The sequence below is a fragment of the Carlito syrichta genome, unplaced genomic scaffold (genome assembly GCF_000164805.1).
Source record: "Carlito syrichta isolate Samal-C Ts95f unplaced genomic scaffold, Tarsius_syrichta-2.0.1 Scaffold309723, whole genome shotgun sequence".
NCBI classification, from domain to species: Eukaryota; Metazoa; Chordata; class Mammalia; order Primates; family Tarsiidae; genus Carlito; species Carlito syrichta.
Genome location: NW_007253819.1, coordinates 633,465 through 651,300, shown reverse-complemented (window position 1 = coordinate 651,300; position 17,836 = coordinate 633,465). Strand labels below are relative to the sequence as shown.

The 17,836-nt window shown below is 40.1% G+C and overlaps 1 protein-coding gene across 1 annotated transcript in view; it reads left to right on the top strand.

Annotated features, from left to right (window-relative positions):
- Nucleotides 1-1,851: 1,851 nt before the first annotated feature.
- Nucleotides 1,852-17,836, top strand: part of TXNDC5 (thioredoxin domain containing 5) — a 105,004-nt gene continuing 89,019 nt past the window's right edge. Inside the window, exon 1 of the mRNA XM_021717381.1 lies at nucleotides 1,852-2,013. The gene's annotated coding sequence lies outside the window, so the exon portion shown is untranslated. The remainder of the gene's footprint in view (nucleotides 2,014-17,836) is intronic.

Sequence of the window (17,836 nt, the reverse complement as noted above, 5' to 3'; positions counted from 1 at the left end):
TTTTTTTTTTTTTTTTTTTTTGAGTTGGAGTCTCTCTATGTCACCCAGGCTAAAGTGCAGTGATACACTCACGGCCACCACAACCTCAACCTGCTGGGCTCAGGTGATCCTTCTGCCTCAGTCTTCCAAGTAGCTAGAACTAGGAGTACACACCACCATGCCCGGTAACTTTTTGATTAACTGTAGAGACGAGGTCTCACCAAGTTGTTCAGGCTGGTCTTGAACACCTAAGCTCAGACAATCCTCTCATCTTGGCCTCCCCAAGTGCTGGGATTACAGACTTGAGCCACTGTGTGTGGCCAGTAATACATTTTTAAAGCAAACTGTTGAATGACATGCTAGGCATAGGTACTCCACAGGAAAGTTTTCCCCTGCGGAGCTCAGTGGCTCAGTGTGTAATCCCAGCACTTTAGGAGGCCGAGGTGAGTAGATTTTCTGAGCCTGTAGGTTCGAGGCCACCCGGGCAACTTGGCAAGGCCTCATCTCTACAGAAAATCAAAAATTAGCTGGCCATGGTAGCACACACCTGTAGTTCCGGCTACTTGAAAGGCTGAGGCGGAAGGATTGCCAGAGCCCAGCAGGTCGACGCTAGGGTGGCGATGAATGTACCACTGCACCCCAGCCTGGGTAACAGAGTGAGACTCCAACTCCAAAAAATAAAAAAAGAAAGAAAGAAAAGTTTTTCCCTTTACTGAAGTCATTTTATGTAGCAGTATAGCATACTACTGCTCAAGGGAAGAATAAAACCTCTTTACAGTGACTATTGGAAATGAATGTTGAATATGACAGAACTATATTGCTTCTATTGTAAACATTGAGACTCTAACGGGGAGATTTTCAGTACTTCTCATTACATTATAATAACATCCAACGAATACCCTCTGTTAAGAGAAGATATGACCATTGTATCCTAACTGAGCCAGACAAAAGTGTCTGAGAACTGTGAAGAGGGGACAAGACTGTTCACTATGAATTCAAATTCCAGTTCAGCTACTTAGTGAGCTGGGTGACCATGGGCAAGTTCCTTAACCTCTCTGTGACCTCAGTTCCCTCATCTGTAAAATAGGGATGGCAAAAGGACCAATACTTAACCTCATAGCTTTGTTATGAGAATTAAATGACTAATATACTCAAAACACAGCTTTACATATAACTGCTACATTTAATGTTTGCTTTAAAAAATTATTATTATAATTGTCATCATCATTTATCCACTAGGGGAATTTACTCTAACCCATCTATTAAAAGGTTAATAGATCATGATCATAAGAAGTTTAAGCTTCTTAGCATGAAGTCCATAGCAGTTCTCCTTGTAGCACTTGGTTGGATTAGACTTCTTTCTATGGTCTTAAAATACATATAAAAGTCAAAGAAATACTCGTTTTGTAAATCCTTAGATGACACACCCATACAGCTGGCACCACAAATGATGTCACATTTCAGGAAGATCAGCTAATATATTCCATAGAATCAAAGGTATTTCTCAGGGTGAAATGTGTTTTACTTCTAGTTCCCATGCTGGTCTTTGATTCAGACCCAAATTAGGGAAAAGTTTAGCCTTTCAAATAAGTCTCTGCTGAACCCATTTTGATAACAATTTACCAAAGTTATTTATTACCACATTTAGTAATTTTGGTGAAATTTCTCATTTCTTAAAACAAATTTTGCTTACACCCTTTCAAAAGAATGTTGTTGGTATGTGGGTAGGTTGTCTGGGGCCAGCCTCTTATCTACAGGCCAGATTCAAAAAGTCTGAGTTCAGCGAAGTGGCTTAGACTGCATGCTTTTGTTTTGTTTTATTTTCATATGCATGTGTGGGTCTTGCTAAAACACATTGCTACCCTCAGCTAGGAACAATGCCACACACATCATTTCCTGAAATAATGGAGTTGGAAGGCAATTATCTGCTCACAAAACAGGCTGAAACAACAGTTCCTGATATTCTTCTCAAATACTTTAACTTCCCAAGGAATCCGGAAAAAATAATTCCATGAGACAGTGTTGTGAATGAAGGTATGACATTCCAGTTTCCTTCGCTGGAATCCAGCAACCAGAGGTAATAAATGACTAACGGCTAGGCGTTCTTGAGAGGGCCTCTGACCATGGTGAGTTGTTTGTCTGTGGTTTGTGAACAGTATCGCTATGTAGCCTCCCATGAGATGATGGCCTGAGTTCTTTGTCCACTTTTGGGAACCATCCCAGAGATTACTTGCAGCTTATTGCACTAATTTTACACTGTTTTTCTTTCACTCCTAAAGAGAATTTGGGACTTTTGTTTCAGACTTTCCAGACAAGAAATGTAAACTTTCATATGGACTTCGCAGCCACTTGGATGGATTTAGAGTGCATCATACTCAGTGATCTATCACAGAAACAAATAACTGAGTACCACAGTATCACTCATAAGTGGGCTCTGAACATTTTACCATAATACTATAGGAAAGGGATTGGCAGTGGCAAGATACTGCCAGGTTGGGGAGGGGGGAACACAACATCAATAAGGGTACCTGATCTCAAACCAGGGAAAGTGGGGACCAAAGGGAGGCCCAAACTTTACCTGTATGGTGACCATTTGTATACCTAATCCTGAATTATACCCCACATCTTTAAAATAAAAAAAGAAAAAGAAATGGACCAGGCGCAGTGGCTCAAGGCCGCAATCCCAGCACTTTGGGAGGCCAAGGTGAGGGGATTGCCTGAGCTGTTTGAGAACAGCTTGGACAACTTGGGGAGACCTCATCTCTACAATAAATCAAAAAACTAGCCAGGCTAGTAGTGTGCACCTATAGTTCCAGCTACTTGGAAGGCTGAGGCAGAAGGATCACCTGAGCAGGTTGATCCCGGGGTGGCCATGAGCATGCCACTGCACTCCAGCCTGGGTGACAGAGTGAGATTTCAACTCAAATTAATAAATAAATGTAAACTTTCTAGAAAGACTAAATATCCATTTCAATGCAAAGCATGTTTTATAGTAGTGTGAGAGTTTTTTGAACCCCATGGTTCCTTTATCTTGAATACATACCTTCTTTGTGATCCTTAAAGATCTGAACATCACCAAAGTTGCCTCTGGTATCCGTAGCTTAAAATAGCCATTAAGAAGATTGCTAATTGTGCTCTGGATTTCTCATCTGAAATGAAACTGGTACTGTAAATTATTTCACCAGAGAATGAGAAAAAAACTGGGATAGTCATCTGGATGTTGAGTCTGTACAATGCCAACTATAATGCTATTTGGAACTTTCCATAAGATTGCCTGTAGCATTTCGTATAGCAACATAGCATTCTGCTCAAGAGAAGAATAAAAACCTCTTTACAGGGATTATTGGAGACTAATGTTGAATATGATAGAACTATAATATTTCTATTAGAGACATTTATACTCTAACTGGGAGATTTTCAGTACTTCACATTGCATTAGAAAAACATCCAAGACTGGGCATGGTGGCTCACGTCAATAATCCCAGCACTTTAGGAGACTGAGACGAGAGGATTGCCTCAGCCTACAGGTTCGAGACCAGCCCGGGCAACTTGGCGAGACCTCAGACCTCATCTCTACAATAAATCAAAAAATTAACTGGGCGTAGTGGTGCACGCCTATAGTTCCAATTACTTGGAAGTTTGAGGCGGAAGGATCACCTGGGCCCAGCAAGTCCAGGCTGCTGTGGCTGTGAGCAGCATGCCACTGCACTCCAGCCTGGGTGACAGAGTGAGACTCTGACTCAAAGAAAAAAAAAATAGAAAAACATCCAACTAATACCCTCTGTTAAGAGAAGTATGACCATAACTGAGCCAAACAAAAGTGTCTAAGAGCTGTGAGACATTGTATGGTACAAGGGACAAGAGTGTTCACTACAGATTAAAATTCCAGTTCAGTTACTTAGTGAACTGCGTGACCATGCTTTTTCATTTCAAATAAATATTTGAATTTGACTCTGTATTGACATATCCTACCCCCTGAACAAAAGTTATAATATATTATGTGTCACAAGGGGGGACATTGAGCAGAATAAAGGGAAACTTGAAACATTGCAACATTTCTTAGGGAGGCTGCATTGGGAAGTTTTTTACAGAAAGATAGACTGTTCTCATTCTGGCTTGTTTGGGTATTCATAAATCCTCTTCCTGTCTGGAAGCTTAAGTTTTGATGTAGTGAATTTTTACTCTACATCAAAATCAACTTGTTTGACATTTTCTGTAATGAAATACGTAACTTTCAGAAGTATAGTGTAAAATTGGCATTTAAAATTGCTTATCCCTGATTGCATCAGAAATTAACTAATTTCTCATAAATCATGGAAATAGCTAAAGGGAGGTGTTCTTGCTTTAAGATATCTTTCCATTTAGCCTGACCCTTTCCTGGCTGAACTTGGCCACATGTCCACATTAGAAAATTCCTTGCCCATTGACATTGTCTTCGTTTGACTCCCATTGGCTTTGTTCGAGCCAAAAGATTCAACTTGAGAAACTGTAGGTGGAATGGGTCAATTTGCTTTGTTAAAAACATCAAATTAAGACCATATGAAGGTCAACTTTAGAACAAATTAAGGTCTGTAGGTCAAATTAAGAACCTCTGAAGAAGAGTCAGTGTCAAGAGCTAAAAGGAAAGTAGGGTTTGTGCCACCACACAGGGATGGACAGCAAGTAGGCCTTGTGCAGCCTGTGGTGGGTTGCCAGGCAGAGGGCCAGGCATGAGGTCTTGGCACTTCAGTCATTCTGTGGAGTGTGCTGGAGCCAGGCCTACTTAAGAACTTGAGAATGAACTGCGTCTGGAGTCTTAAATCAGTTGTCCTTGTTGTTTGGCTCGTTTGTATTCTTGGAATCATTTTGGGCTTTCTTTTCTTGGCTCACTCCCAGAACTGGCTTAACACAATAGTTAGCCAATTCTATAAATTCCGGTTACCTTACTAGTCCTTATAACTACCTCAGAGGGAGATCACCAACCATGAATAATCAATTCCTGTATGAAGCACTTAAGTCCTTTTTTTAAAATTTTAATTGTAGAGCAAGAGCCTCACTGTGTTGCTCAGGCTGGTCTCAAACTCCTGACCTCAAGCAGCCCTCCCACCACAGCCTCTTAAAGTGCTGGGTCTATACAGGCGTGAGCCACCACACCTGGCCTAAAGCACTTAAGGCCTAATGGGTTGCCGTATGTTTTTAAGAATGGGTGCTGCCAGGCTCGGTGGCTCAGCCTGTAATCCCGCGCCTTTGAGAGGCTGAGGTGAGTGGATTGCCTGAGACCGCGGGTTCGAGACCCGCCTGGGCAGGCGAGACCTCATCTCTACAATAAAATAAAAAAAAAATTAGCCGGGATGGTAGCACGCGCCTATAGTTCCAGCTATTCGGAAGGCTGAGGTGGAAGGATCGCCAGAGCCCAGCGGGTCGAGGCTGCGGTGGCCGGGAGCAGCCACTGCACTCCAGTCTGGGCAACAGAGTGGGACTCCAACTCAAAAAAAAAAAAAAGAATGGGTGCTATTACTGTTTTCTAGTATATGGGGGGGGGGGCAAAAAAATCAGAATTACTTTTTGGAGGGTGGGCCCCCGTAGTACAGGTTTCCTCCACTACACTAGGTAAGTGTTCTAGGAACCCATCAGCATCAGTGTACCAGTTAGCACTACTGTGAAACTGTGAGAGGCTTCAGTGAAATTTTTTTTTTTAGATTCTTTCAACATATTTGCCTATTTTTTGGCGAGTGATTTACAAGCATACCTGCCCACACCCACGCTTAGTGTTCAACAGTTTTTGACCAAAAGTGGCCTGATTCCTGTGCCCCTCCCTCCCTATTCACCCAGTCTCGCCCCAAGCGACTTTTTTTGTTTTCCCAGATGAAAAAAAGGTAAATGTTTTGCCAATATGGAAGAGGTGAAACAAAAACCACAGAAGCACTAAAAGACATCAAAATTGATAAGTTCAAAAACTGTTGAGCAGTGGGAAAGGTGTCTCAATAGGTGTATTGCATTAAACAGAATACTTTGAAGGTGACTGAAGTTTAAACATGTAAGCATAAATACACATTTTTAAACTAATAAATACAGATGTTTTGGGGTCCCCCTTACAGACATTATCTTCTTGGTAAGTAGTTTGGTAAGGTGCAGTATGGCTTTTTAAGCAAATACTAGGAATCGATTATCCTTTGACAACGAGGGCTTACACAGGTAGGAAAATTAGTTTTGTTTGAATTTTTAATTCATTGCTACTGATAAATGGTATATTTTGAATCTGCATTTATCAGATATACCTTTTGCTAAACATTTTTAAGTACAGTATTAAATTTTCCAAAAGCAAGATATGTCTTAGACTGCATGCAGTATGCTGCATTGCTAAGCCAATTGACATTTATCTAGCTCAGGGGTCCTCAAACTTTTAAAACAGGGGGCCAGTTCACTGTCCCTCAGACCGTTGGAGGGGTGGACTATAGTTTAAAAAAAAAAAACTATGAACAAATTCCTATGCACACTGCACAAATCTTATTTTGAAGTGAAAAAACAAAACGGGAACAAATACAATATTTACAATGAAGAACAAGTAAAGTTAAATCAACAAGCTTACCAGTATTTCAATGGGAACTATGGGCTTGCTTTTGGCTAATGAGATGGTCAATGTCCAGTTCCATATTTCTCACTGCTAGTCGTAACAAGTGATGCAAGTGTGCATCAGTTAGTCTAGATCTGGTTGGAGATTTCAGATGTTTCATTCTGGAAAAAGTCTGTTCACAGACATAAGTGCTGCCAAAGATGTTTGCCACTTTGAGTGCACGGTTCCTGAGATTACTGAGAGGAGGAGTCGAGAGACAGAGAGAAGGAGGGGAGTCGGAGAGTGCGACGCACATTCCGCACATGCGCACTGCGGCTCGGGCGAGCCGGCTGCTAGGCAGGACAGGCACCGCTGGCAAAAACAACCGGTGGGCCGGATCAATGTCCTCGGCGGGCTGCATGTGGCCCGCGGGCCGTAGTTTGAGGACCCCTGATCTAGCTCTTACAATGTATTTAGCCAAATACAGAGATGTAAATGAAGTATAATATGTGATTACTGCCCTGTAAAAAACTTTAGTGGAGGAAGCAAAGGCTAACTTAAATGAAATAGTTGGGAGACAAAACTCTACTTTAGAACTCTAGAACTTTAAAAAATTTTTTTGAATTGTGGCCTTTTTAGAAAAAAATTTTATTTTAAAGATGTGGGGTATAATTCAGGGTTAGGTATACAAATGTTCATTATGCAGGTACCTTTGTTGATGCGGTGCCCTCCCCCCCGCAGTTTCCCACTACTGCCAATCCTATTCTTATAGTATTACGATAATTGTTCAAGTTCTGCTTAGGGTTTTACAGGAGGAAGAAATCACTGTAGACTGAAATAGGTCATTCCATCTTCCAAAGAGGCTTCATGGAATAGGCAGGATGTAAAAGATGAATGGAATGTAATTGGGCAGAAAAGAGACGAGACAGAAACATTTATGGAGCCTCTTTTGAATGCCAGACTCTTTGATAGTAGCTTTATACACATAATCTCGTTAATCCTGCCGAGTAGACATTTATGTCCCTGTCGATACATGAAGATATTAAAGACTGGAGAGGTTAAGTAGCTTGCTCAAGTTTATATAAATAGTGAGTTGCTCTTCAGTGATGGTTGAGATTATTGGCTCTGAATTCCAGGCAGTTTTGGATTTGAATCCCAGCCCCTCTACTTGGTTTCTTTGTGCTTCAGTTTTTTCATTTGTGAACTGGGGAACATAATAATAACTACCCTATAGGTATAGAATGATGAATAAATTATTTAATGAGACAAAGAACATAGCTCCAGTTTTGACACATTGTCACCACTTCATAAATGTTTTAAAAGAGACAGAAAGAGAATTTGACCAAGAGTCATAGCTACATCTCCTCTGACTCCAAAGTCTACACTCTATTCTATTACCCTGCTGAGGGAGTCAATAGAAAACTCCAAACAGGGGAATAAGAACAAGCATTTCGTCTGCTAAAGAAAAGTGATGTCCCCTGCATGCATGAAGTAGGGTTGGGTTGGGGAAGTAATGAAAAAGTGATTGGATAAAACAGATGGGAGCTAATTATGCAGGACCTTGAAGCAAGGACTTCAGACCAGATGCCACGGGGACCGGGAAAGCCAGCTAGTTCATTGACGGAGAATGGCATGATGAAAGTGTTGCTCCAAGCAGCATAAGGGGCAAGGGTGGGGGTGCTGGAAGCTTCCCTAGGAAGTTGCCAAATGAAGTGTGAGGTAATGTGGTCCTGTGCTGGGCGGGGAGGTGCACAGAAAGTCAAAAGAAAGGATGCACGTGAGAGAATGCTGGTGCTGGCCACGCCACCACACACAGCCCCTGAAGCTGGATGGTACTCCCTGTGCTCAGAGACCCTGCCCGTTCCTGGTGCTCTATGGCCTTGGCTGCTTCTGCTAAAGCTGAAGTCAGCTTTGGCTAAAAATGGTTCTGCCTTGATTAAAAGAAAAAGTCAGCGGTTTGTTCTAAATAAGTCACAAGATAAAATGAATGAGAAAAAATAGAAGAGGAATAAACTGTAGTGAAACTCTACTTATGTCAGTCAGACACTTATTTTAATAAATGGAAAAATGTGTATTATTCAAAAAATATATATAGTATACCATGGAGTCTCTTAAGGTGGAAGTTTTCAGCCTCAGTAAACCTCACATACTATTTTAACATGTGTATATAATTTATTAAAGACTTAGCAAACGGACTTCACCTCTCAAAAGGTTTGACATTTCTGGTTCTATATCCCATCCCCGCCCCCATTTTTTACATCTTCACCCAGTGACATATTTCCACCTTGAATGCAATAATGCCCAATCATTTTTCTTAGTGATATAGACTAGGGTTCTACCTGCTAGGTCATGTCAATACCTGAACTTAAAAAACCAGATGGCATCCATTAACTGAATATGAAACACCAAATGGCATCTATTAGTTGAATGATTTCTGAGTAAATCCTTTGTTTATTAAGCTAAAAGCTGTCATTTGGAGATCTTGCTAACCTGGAAAACTTGAGTCTGACAAATTGTTAATTATTATTGTATGTTCGGTCAGTAGCTCGAGTTGAAACATACAAGAATCGCAATAATGGTATTCGTTATATCATTAGTTAAGAAAGAGTATGTCATAATGATTAAGAATATGGAATTGGAACAAAACAGTCATGGGGTCCAGTCCTGACTTGACTCCCCACTTGCTGTTTAAAGTTGACATATTCCCTACCCGCTCTAGGTCTCAGTTTCCTCACTGGGATAATATTTGTGAAGCATTTAGAACAGTATCTGCCATTTGAAACATGCTCAATAAATGTTAGTATGTATTCCATATATTGCACACTACAGTTTACAAAAAAAACCCTTACATTTATTTTCTTTGAAGTGAGGAGGAAAGGTATTATTGTCAACTGATATTAAGAATTGAACTTCATAGGAAGCATCAGTAATTTAACCAACGTTGATTAGTTGCAAATCCAAGACTCAAATTCCAGTGCTCTTTCCTGTAAATTTCCAAACTGCACATGTCAAAAATAAGACAGTGGCAAAGAGCCTTGACTTTTGTGAGTTTAAGAGAAGGTTCCTGATAGCAGTCGTTTTCAAGTGCCAGCCCACGGATAGTGATCCTTTGTGACAGAGTTTTCCTGTCTGTCATTTATATTCTCGGGCTGGATGGTGAAAATGAGAAAATGAGAGTTGATGTAGTATAGTTTAGACAGAATTCAATTTATCCACCTTAAAGAACTGCGGAGAAAAGGGAACACTTCCACACTGTTGGTTGGAGGGCAAGCTACTTCAACCTCTGGAAAGCAGTGTGGTGATTCCTAAAAGAACTAAGAACTGACTTCTGTATAAGCCAGCAATCCCTGTCCTGGGAATATACCCACAGGAACATAAATCATACTGCAAAAAAGACACCCGCACATGCGTGTTTATTGCTGCACTGTTCACAATAGCAAAAACATGGCACCAACCCTACTGCCCAACGAAAGTAGTCTTGATAAAAAAAAAAAAAAAAATGTGGTATAGATACATGATGGAATGCTATGCAGCCATAAAGAAGAACAACATAATGGCCTTTGCAGCAACATGGATGCAGCTGGAGACCATCATACTAAGTGAACTATCACAGAAACCAAGATCCGAATACCGCATGTTCTCACTCATAAGTAGGCCTTGAACATTAGTCACATTAGCACAAGGAAGGGATCAGCAGTCACTGGGCACTGCTAGGGGAGGGAGGGAGCACAGTGGAGAGCACGTGATGGCACAAAGGTACGTGTTCATTACCAGGGTGAGTGAGGACCAGTTAGAACTCCGACCTTCACCTGCATGCAGCCTACTTATGTAGTTAATCCTCACGTATACCCCACATGCCTGTAATAAAATAAAACTTAATAGAACTTCTTTTTACTCTCGTGTTATAACTTTTCTAAATTTTGGTATGAAAATAACCTTATGAAATGTGAATAGAACATGGTAGCTGTTTTTTGTTGTTTGTTGTTAACATCTCTCTTGATGTCATAGAACTTTGGCAAAACCACATAGGGTCACAGATTTTGTTTTAGAAATTTTTCTAGTCCAAAATTTGAGAATCACTGCTCTACAGTGATTGCATTATTTTGTATATTAATAGCTTAAGCCTACATTATTAATTAATCTATATTATGCCACAACATCAGGCACTTGGATTTCTATCAAATGTTAATTTATATTTCTCACTTTTATTTTTATGATGTAGATCACTGCTTCTTACTCTTTTTTTGTCAGCAGTCACAGACCATTGTAGGAATCCTTTGGAAATGCCACCTTCCAAAACACATACACTAATAACTATTATGGGTGCAAATTGACTCATCCACAAAATGTGGTGGTACTGAAGCCCAGGGTAGGTAGCTTTAGTTGATTTGTTTATGTAACCCATTTTGTTTGTTTCACATCTTGCTTGTTTTGCCTATTAGGTTTTCGGGTTTATACAGGTGAGATAAGTGTCCCAAGGGACTGGGTGAAAGGCTCAGTATCAGGACCCAATGTTTATTTAGAGTTCACTGGACTTTGTGCAGTTTTTCAGACAGAACTGGCATATGATAGAAGATTATAAAATATTATTAGAATAAACTGTGTTAAGAAAGTGGCGAGCAAGGACTCTTATATACTATTAAGGAGAATATAAATTCGTGGAACCTCTAGAGGACAATCTGGAAATCTCCATCAACATTTAAAATGCACATACTAGCCAGGCTCGGTGGCTCAGCCTGTAATCCCACGCCTTTGGGAGGCTGAGGTGAGTGGATTGCCTGAGCCCGCGGGTTCGAGACCCGCCTGGGCAGCGAGACCTCATCTCTACAATAAAGCAAAAAATTAGCTGGGCGTGGTAGTGCGCGCCTGTAGTTCCAGCTACTTGGAAGGCTGAGGCAGAAGGATCGCCGGAGCCCAGCAGGTTGAGGCTGCGGTGACCAGGAGCAGCCACTGCACTCCAGTCTAGGCGACAGTGAGACTCCAACTCAAAAAATAAAAATAAAATAAAATAAAATACACATACTTGCATTTGTGTACAGATATTGTTTGAGCTTTTCATATGAATAAAATACTAGAAACAATATAACTGTCTGTAAATATGGAACTGGTTATATCAATTGTAGCTTATTCAAACTGAAATGCTATACAGTCATGAAAAAGGATGAGGTAGTACTAAACGTGATAATATGGAATGATCTCCAAGATATGTTATGTGAAAAAGCAAAATACGTTATTTTTTTGGTTTTTTTTTTTTTAGTTGGAGTCTCACTCTGTCGCCGAGGCTGGAGTGCAGTGGCACCCTCCCAGCCACCCCAGCGTCAACCTGCTGGGTTCTGGCAATCTGTCCACCTCAGCCTTCCTAGTAAACGGACCTATAGGCATGTGCTACCATGCCCAACTAATTTTTGATTTATTGTAGAGACGAGGTCTCGCCAAGTGCCCCGGCTGGTCTCAAACCTGCAGGGCTCAGGCAATCCATTTTCCTCAGCCTCCCAAAGTACTGGGAGTACAGGCTGAGCCACTGAGCCCGGCCGCAAAGTGCATTTTAAAAGGAGAAAATGCACACATAACTGGACTTAGATATATCTGAAGTGTTCACCAGCAGCTGGAACTGATGATTGCCTTGGGGTGGGAGCCGGGAAATCAAGGGTCTACAGGTCTGCAGTGGGAGGGATAATTATTTTTCCCTTTTCTATTTGCGTAGTGCCTAAACATTTTAAATCAGCACATTGTATTACTTATTCGATTTTTAAAAGAGCTAGTTTTTTAAAAAAAAAAACATATTTTTTATTATAAAATTGTGGGGTACAGTTAAGGGTTAGGTATACAAATGTGCATCATTCAGGCACCCTTGTTAATAAGGGGTGTCTCCCCGGCCCCAGACAGATATTGACTACCGTTAGTCCCACCTCCCTTCCCCTCCCTACCCCCCCATAGTTTCCCACCACCGTCAGTCCTTTTTTTATAGTATTATGTTAGATGTTCAAGGTACACTATATGAGTGAGAACATTTGATACTCAGATAAAAGAGCTAGTTTTAAAAGGATTTTTTTATTTTTATTTTTATTTTTTTTGAATCACAGTCTCACTCTGTCGCCCAGGCTAGAGTGCAGAGGCATGCTCCCGGCCACCGCAGCCTCGACCTGCCGGGCTCCGGCGATCCTTCCGCCTCAGCCTTCTGGAACTACAGGTGTGCGCTACCACGCCTGGCTAATTTTTTTTAATATATATTGTAGAGATGAGGTCTCACCAAGTTGCCCAGGCTGGTCTCAAACCCTTGGGCTCAGACAATCCTCTCACCTTGGCCTCCCAAAGTGCAGGAATTACAGACTTGAGCCACCGCACCTGGCCAAGATTTAATTTTTAAAATTACTATGCATTATGAGAAATAGAGGTTAGAGGATATTTAGATGAAATGGCTTCACTGAAAGGAGATCATGCAAAATGAACAGAATTTTCTCTCCCGCCCCCCGCCCCTTGCCTCATTCTCTAATGTGAGAACAAGGAGGCACCTGATGGAGTTAGGAACTGGCAAATGAATAAATCAAAGGAAATAGCTTTTTGCACAGCATGTGGCTAGTCTAAGGAATTTACCTCCACAGGCAGTCATAGAGTCAAATACTGCGACTGGATTTTTTTTTTTTTTTGGAAGTCTGGTCACTATGACCAGTCATAACATTTGTAGTTATGCACGAAAAGATAAGGATAATCAAATCTGATGGTGCAGAATGTAAGCTGATCATTGCAAAGGAAGGAATTTCTCCCTAGCCTCCCTTCTTTTTTGGCTTCTCCCTAGCCTCCCTTCTTTTTTGGCTTCTCCCAATGCCTCAGAATAACATTACACAATTAGCTAGGTCTGCTTTGAAGAGCTGACAGTACTTCCTCTGAATCATTAGGTATTATCCACGGCCAAGGGAAGGATTCCAGACTTGCCAGAGCAGCAAAACTCATAACTCGTTGTTGTTTCTTTTTTTTTTTTTTTTTTTGCACCCAAAGCGATGGTCCTTTCAGTTCCAAGGACAGCCCTCCTGCTGCCGTGCTCCTCCTGCCATTCCTAGTGAAGATCATGTTCAAAGGGAAATAATGGGTTTCAGTGCTTCTCCCGTTGCGCTGGCACTGTCTTATAAACAACAAACCCTAGATTATTAAGGGGATGAAGAGACATTCAGGAAATAATTCATGCTTTTTGCTCTTTCTCATTCCTTCTTTGACTTCAGCTCATAATGAATCCCTCCACCAGGGGGTAGACAGAAGACATAAAAGAAACCAGCACTTAACAATCTCATTTAGGCCCCAATAACAGTTTTTACACTGTTAACAGACTTCATTCACTCACATGACCTAAGAAATACTGCACCCATGTGCTTCTATCTTACTGCATTTTAAAATCAAGACTACTGTGTCAAATACACTCGGATATGGGAGGACAGAATAGCATGCTGTGTCAAGATGAGCAAGAAAAATTTCAACAACTAAAATCTGCTGCAGAGACTCCATCCTATTCCTCCCAAGTGAGTAGGTCAGGGGCAAAACTTCTAGCGTCCAATCACATGAAAAGAGGACTTTCTTTTTAAAAAATTTATCTTCCATATTATGGAAGCCAGTAGCAAGCAGACAGAGCATGTTCGTGTGCATGTAGATGTGTCTGGGGTGAGTGTCCTTTTCTTTTCCAGTGTTTTGCTTCACAGACCCTTTTCTGTTATTCAGCAGCTGGATGACACTGAGACAACACTGTCAGTGATCCCAGGCCCATCTGGCGGTCACACACAAGGGCATGGCACCTTGCATGTTCCATAGACAAGATTCCAAACAGTCACCCCAGAACCAGGAGAAAATTTGTTTCCACCATTTTTCTTTGGCTGAAGTATGTGCTTAAAAGTTCCAACTGAGTTTTTAAAATATTTTTGTATAATTTTAAAATAATTTCTCTCTCTCTCTCTCTCTCTCTTTTTTTTTTTTTTTTTTTTTTTTTTTGCTATCCAAATCCACTGGCACCACGTACAGTCTTAATTTTCAAACTTTTTAGGAGACCCATTGCATTTTCAGCATTGTTCAATAGAACTTCTTGCAGTGGTTGAAATGCTCTATGTCTGTGCTTTCCAGTATGATAGCTACTGAATGCTTGGAATGTGGCTGGTGTACTTGAGAAAATGAATGTTTAATGTATTTAATTAACTTGTGAACAACCTTTCCAACTGAACTATAGCGTTCCTTACATCCTCAGCCTATTGTGACCTTAGCATCCTAGCAAACATTCAGAAGTGACACAATCATTTGCTTCCTTACTGAATAAAGTATTGGCTCTCTTTATGGTCATTAAGATCTTTGAAAGCATAAGATATCATTTTGTTGTTTTCACACAGTAGTAGGAAAAGTGACGCAAGCTTGTCACTATACAAAGGCTACAGTCCTTACTCCAATCCTGTCATGGAGCCTGTGTTCATCCCTAATGACCGCAGTGGCAACCTTAACCTGCAACAGCAGTGAGGCCTTTTTCTCTAAGTGGTACCACCATAATTTTTATAAAATAATGAAAATTTTAAAATCCAATTTTTGCACAGCCAAGAATAACAGGGTACTAGGAAATTCCATCAGTAAGCCCAGCAACTTCTTGGCAGCAGGGATTATGTCTCTTATCTGTTTCCTTAGTACAAGCATAAATTTTAATAAGTGCTTCTTGAATGAGTGAATTAGTATATGAATGGATGAATAAATGTGGCTCAAAAGTGATGCTAGCAACATAACATTGAAGAAGCAACCCATTAAAGCTCCTCGCACCTTAGCAGGTAACTTTATTAGCAGATGTGTTATAACATAAAGAAATAATGTTTTGGACTTATGGAACAACTAATACAAAAACACTGAAAACCCATCCATGATCACATTTAGTGCTCTACAGAATACATAGTTCCCTACGTTTATAAAGTATGTGGATCCAGGAAAAAAAACGTCAATTCTCCACACAATTTTGAGTTTGGTCTGCATTTATTAATGACAATGAATGTTGTCACTTCCTGGCCATACCTTTTCACCTTGCTGTGCTTTCTACCTTCTGCTGACAGACACATGGCATGGTCAGCTGCCTCCCTTTGATGACTTCGACCTAGTTTTACCCCTGTTATGGTAAGTTGTATTAAATTCCAAGCCAGAAAGCTCACTTTCTCTTTAAGATGTTTTGACAGGATAACCCCAACTTTTCTGCTTTCTTTGTTGTTCTCATCAAAATGATGTATCAGTTTCTTTACTTGACCAACCCATTCCTGCCTAAGTCTTTTTTCCCAGATTGAGCCTAATGACTCAAATGCCTTGTCATCTCAGGTGCTCTAGCCTCACTTTGTTCTTAGTATCAAAAACATTGAAAATCTTAATTCATTATAGAGGTTTTCTCAAATAACAAAGCCAATGCTTCATGGAAGGAAGAACTCAGAGCTCTAAGAAGTGTGAAAACTGATTTAAAAATCTACTTGTGTCTAGCTGGATGTATGATCTTGAACACGTTATTCAACATCCCTGAGGCTCAGTTACTGCCTCTGTATAATGGGGAGGGAGGAGTCTAGGTGAACTCAAATGAGTCCTCTAAAATCTATGTAACTAAGGAATAGCATTTATTGTCTACTATCCTGTGAAAATCTGTGATAACAATATGCTTTCTAACTATCAAATAATGCTGTGAATACATTCTGTAATGAGACCGAAATAATTGTACACTTAATTTAGATGAAATCTATTATGTGTGCTGCTATGCTCTTAGCATGCTACCATGAATGAATGAGTATTTAATATGTGTTGATAATAAAACATTTATAGTCAGGAATTGCTTCTGTTAATGGCAGACTAGTTAATTCAGAACAATCCTCCTTAGAAAACATTTTTTAAACTTTGGTTGAATACATTGGGATAAATGAATACGTTGGGATAAAAGATCAGGAATAAGAAAGAACTACAGAGAGATGAGCACTTGGACCCACCTTTTCTTTAGGGACCTCTGCTTGTTCCATAAGAGGTAGCTGAGAGGCTGATAAACTGAGCAGATTTTTTTACAAATGCAATGGACTAGGGAACAAAAAGTCGAGTTTGGAGTCTGGCACAGCAAGAGTCTGGTAATTCTCCAAAACTTTGGATCGGAATTCTGAAAGGCTACACCATGGGAGTAAGTGTAAACAGAAATAGACCGTCTCTCACAGACTGTGCAGTTCAACTGTGAATCATATCCATCCCTGGATGGATTAAGATCATTGAGATTGCCAAAGTCCTAGATGTCTATTGAGGGCAAACTTACATTTCTCCTTACAGGAATATAACATCATCCTAGACTTTAAATTATTTCTGTTTTTCATGTACAATGTCTAGAACTCAGGCAATCATATTTATACACATGAAGAGTCAAGGCAATGTGATAGAATACCAACAGAAACACAAACAACAGAAATGAACTCAGAGGAGATCCTGATAAAGGCATTATATGATACAGGTGTTGAAATGATGCTGATTAATAGATTTAATGAAATAAAAGACAAGATTGGGAATTTAAGCAGAGAATTGGAAACTATAAAAGAACAAAATGGAAATTCTACAACTAAAAATTTTGGTAGCAATAACACAAGGGGTAGAATTTACAACAGATTAGAGACAGCTAATAAGAGAACTCGTGAACTAAAAGGAGACTCTGAAGAAAATATCTAGAATGAAACATGGAAAAGTAAAAGTCTAGAAAATACAGAAAAGATAAGATAAAGAAAAAAGTATATAGCAGGTATATTTGGAGTTCTGGGAGAAAAGGAGAGAGAAAATGAGACAGAAGCACTATTTTAAGGGATAATAGATAAATTTTTCAAAATTGTTGAAAGACATACAGTTATAGTTTTAAGACTCATTATGAAACTCAAGCAAGATAAATTTTTTTTAATTATGCTAAATTACACAACTAATAAAAAAATAAATTCTTTAAATTTTGGAACTCTATCCCGAGCAAAAAGAACTTTCAAAAACTACAAGGAAATGAAGACATTTTCAGATAAATAGCAAATGAGAGAAATCATTACAAGCAGAACTGCCACAAAGGAAACACCAAAGAGCATTCTCAGGTAAGAGAAAAATGATTCCAGTTGTGTAACGAAATGAAGAGCACATAAATGAGTTAATAAATGAGTAAATCCAAATGAGTGTTGTTCGTTTTTTGTTGTTTTTATTTTGAATCGGAGTCTCACTCTGTTGCCAGGCTGGAGTGCAGTGGCACGGTCACAGCCACCCCAGCGTCGACCTGCTGGGCTCCGGCAATCCTTCCGCCTCAGCCTTTCAAGTAGCCAGAACTACAGGCGCACACTA